At 46.9% G+C, this 3,726-nt stretch overlaps 1 protein-coding gene and 1 pseudogene across 1 annotated transcript in view; both read left to right on the top strand.

The window, feature by feature from the left end:
• Positions 1 to 1,374, top strand: part of LOC111816578 — an 18,665-nt pseudogene extending 17,291 nt beyond the window's left edge.
• Positions 1 to 3,726, top strand: part of Ccl24 (C-C motif chemokine ligand 24) — a 15,066-nt gene that overhangs the window by 7,106 nt on the left and 4,234 nt on the right. The gene's annotated exons all lie outside the window — the stretch shown is intronic.

The following is a 3,726-nucleotide window of genomic DNA, read 5'->3' as shown; positions in this document are numbered from 1 at the left end:
TTTAGGGAAGGGTCTACAGGGTGTTCAGGGTCTCACTACTAGATCAGGCTCGTAGTGATCCGCCTGTTTACAGCCTCCCAAGAGCTGGGATTATAGGCACGTGCCACCATGCCCAGTCTCTCTCCTGGGGGTGCTCTTCTGAGGGTATTTGGGCTGCCTCCGGAGCTGCAGTGTCTTTGGACACCAGAAGGTTGGGGATGTTCGTATCTTCTTTTTGTGGCTGCGGATGCCTTTCAGCATGGCCTTCTTGGCCTTCAAAGCTTTTGTTTTGGCTTCAGCTTTGGGAGATGCAGGGGCTTCCTTCTTTGCCTTTGGCACCATCTTGGTGAAAGGACTCCCAACTTTTTCTTTTTTAAAAATTTTTTTAGTTCTTTTGGGTTCCTTGCATTTCCATATGAATTTTAGGATTGTTTTGTGCATTTGCTTTCTTTGTATTTTTGGTTGTTTTTGTTTCTGGTTTAGCTTGGTTGTTGTTATTTTTGTCTAGTGAGACAGTGTCTTGCTATGTAGCTCAGGCTGAACTGGAACTCACTATGTAGCACAGGCTGGCCTCAGACTTGCGGCAATCCTCCTGCCTCAGCCTCCCAAGTGCTGGAATTGCAAATGTGTGCCACCGTGCCCAGTTTCATCATGCCCATTTTCCTTTCCCTTTTAGTATTCTAACCCTCATCACCCACATAACACCTCTACATTTCTAATAATCTGCATGATAGTTTCAGATTTGGGTTTTAAAGGAGGTGCCAGAAAAAAAAAAAAAAAGGAGGTGCCAGGGGCCATGTCTTTGCATGAGTTACTTTACCTCTCTACAACATGAATACTAACATATACTCTAAGAATCATTGTTGTAAAGAAAGATTGGGATTAAGTGCAACTTTTTTTTTCCAGTTCTGGGGATTAAACCCAGGCCTTCACACTGAGCTACATCTTAGCTCCTATTTTGTTTTATGTATTTAGACAGGGTTTTAGTAAGTGACTATATTACCCAAACTAGGCTCAAAGTTTCATTCCTCCTGTCTCAGCCTGCCGGAACCCTGGGATTATAGGCATGTGTCACCATGCCTGGCTTAAAGGCGATGTCACAAAACCTAGGGAAGAGCCTGACTGTGGATTATTTGGTTGGTCAGTTCACCAGCCTATAAATAAGTTGTCATAAGGGAGGAGTGATAGAGTAGCGTAGCCTTGCTTCTCCAGTATTACTTGAACGAGCAGGAAGACCAGGTGTATACGCTGAAGAAATTTGACCCGATGGGCACACAGACTTGCTCAGCCCATCCCGCTCAGTTCTCCCCAGATGACAGATACTCGCGACACCAAATCACCATCAAGAAGCGCTTCAAGGTGCTCAGGACCCAGCAGCCACACTCAGTCCTCTGAAGAAGGTTCCTTCTGTCTCCTGTCGTGTCTGCCTCCTGCTGCCCTTCGAGACTCCGTAAGCAGCTGTCAGTCAGTGAGCCCAGAAGGCTTCTTACCATCAGGGTCTTTGGAATCCAGTCTCTTCCTTGCCTTTGATAATTCAGTGAGTGTGTAGCAGTGATGGTGGCATTCCCATTAAAGGAAACAACTTTTGAATTATTGTCAGGTTATTAAAAATAAAATAACTCAAAAAATAAGTTGTCATAAGAAGAACAACCATCTCTTTGGCTGGTTTTGGTTTATGGAGGGCAGGCAGCTAAGGCTTCGGATGAATGACCTTGCTCAATCCTCAGTCGCTCATCTGGTAGATGCCGTTGCTGTTTCCCATTCTACAGCCAGAGTCTAGCACGGAGGCACAGAGGAGCTAAAGACCCTGAGTATAAAGAACAAAGCTAAGATTTCAACCTTGGCAAGTGACTTCACATCAAAGGATAGTCCTAGAGGTCATGGCAACTGAACACACTTCTCAGGGCTTAGGGCAGGCTCTGGGCTGACTTCCAAGCATTAGGTCTTTTGCCCACAGCCTGGATTGCAGACTGAGCTTGTGTCTCATCTGTTGTGTGTTACTATAACAAATTGCCCCAAGCGGGTACTTGATGAAGAAAAAAAAAAGATTTATTTCTTACAGTTCTGGAGGCTAGGAAGTCCAAAGTTGAGGAGCTCCCTCTGGTGGAGGCCGGTTTTCTGTGTCACCCCACATCAGAGTGGAAAGAGTGAATGTGAGAGAGAGAGGGAGGAAGGCTGCCATCATCCTTTCATTGAGAGCCACTCTTGTGTTCATGACATTAATCCAGTAAAGAGGGCAGAACCCCCGCAACCTAATCCTAGTAAAGATCCACCTCTCACACTGATGCACTGGATACTAAGTCATCATGGGAACTTCTGTAGACACACTCAAACCATGCAGGTGGAGCTCATCAAGGCAGGACACCTCAAATTCTCCCTTTCCCTCTCCTTCTCTCTCTCTCTTGTAGGTTCTTCAGGTATATCTAGCACAGTGAGGAACTAGGCTTCTCCTGCCCACAACCAAATCCAGGCCCCTTCTTGCCTCCCTGATTACTTGCTGTAACTGCTCAGCCAGTGCCCTGTCTCAACTACTTCCCATCCTACCTGCCAGTGGCTGGATCCTGTCACGGGGCCACATATCTGACCCCGTTATGCTGCACCTCAGAACCATGGACAGCCACAGATCAAAGCTGAGTTTCACTTGAGGGAGGCCCCACTGAATTCAGACAGAACTCAATTCACAAACCAGCTGTACCCTTCCTGAGCACGCTAAGCCTTGAGTTCCTGGTGTATACAATGGGGGCAGTTAAGGGCAATGAGGATCTCAGGAACTTAACAATTTCCTAGGTGGTCATGGCTCTGTTCCAGCCCCTGCTCCTCTTCCCCTCTGCAGCTACCCTAGGACCACAGGCCACTGCCTTATCCAGGTCATCAAATCCAATGCCCGTATCTGGGACTCATCCTGGAATATGTGAAGTCATAGCTGCTCCAGGTCCTCAGCCTGCTTCTCCCAGTTGTTTCCCATCAGGAAATTCTCCCAGGCTCCATAGCACCTCAGCTACAGCACAGTGACTGGCCCAGCTGCCAGGCTGTATGCTCACCATTGTTCTTGCATGGCTCACCCCAAGGAGGACAACAGGACAGCTGGCCCTGCTATGTCTCCTCAAGGGAAAAACCACTGTCTCCTTGGCTCAGCTGGACATTGCTCTGTTTCCTCCCTTCTGCCCTGCCTCAGTGCTCACTCTGCCCCTCAATTCCTTGCTCCTTCTCCCCAAAGCCCTGCTTCACTGAGCAGAATGCAGGAGGACTCTCAGATGGTGCTTGGCTAGGTTTCCACATGTTAGATATTCTCAGATGATTGTCCTTATTTTTGTCATATCTGCATATATCTGTTTTATTATTTGCTTGATTTACATGTTTATCTTGTTGACTCATCTGTTTTTACCTTAGGGAAACCTGATATCATTACCATAGGGATAAACTGTCTTTATCAGACAGGCTGACCATTACAAGACATATTTAAAATAGGATGGACAATGTCCATTCTTGTATCATCTGTAATGTGGCTCCCACAGGTGGGGATAAGAGATCAGGTCAACACCCCCACTTCTCAGATGGAAATACTCAGGCTAGAAGAGGGGCAGGGCCTGAACTGGAACAGTGATAGGGGCAGGGTCTAGGGACCTCCCACTTTTCTCCCTGCCCCCCATTCTTCTCATCTTCCTCTCTTCTTCCTGCTCACCTTCTTTCCTGGATCTGCTCTCTTTCTTTCTTTCTTTCTTTCTTTCTTTCTTTCTTTCTTTCTTT

Source organism: Octodon degus, unplaced genomic scaffold (genome assembly GCF_000260255.1).
Source record: "Octodon degus isolate 3935 unplaced genomic scaffold, OctDeg1.0 scaffold00035, whole genome shotgun sequence".
Taxonomy (NCBI): domain Eukaryota; kingdom Metazoa; phylum Chordata; class Mammalia; order Rodentia; family Octodontidae; genus Octodon; species Octodon degus.
This window is presented reverse-complemented; position numbering and strand designations above follow the sequence as displayed.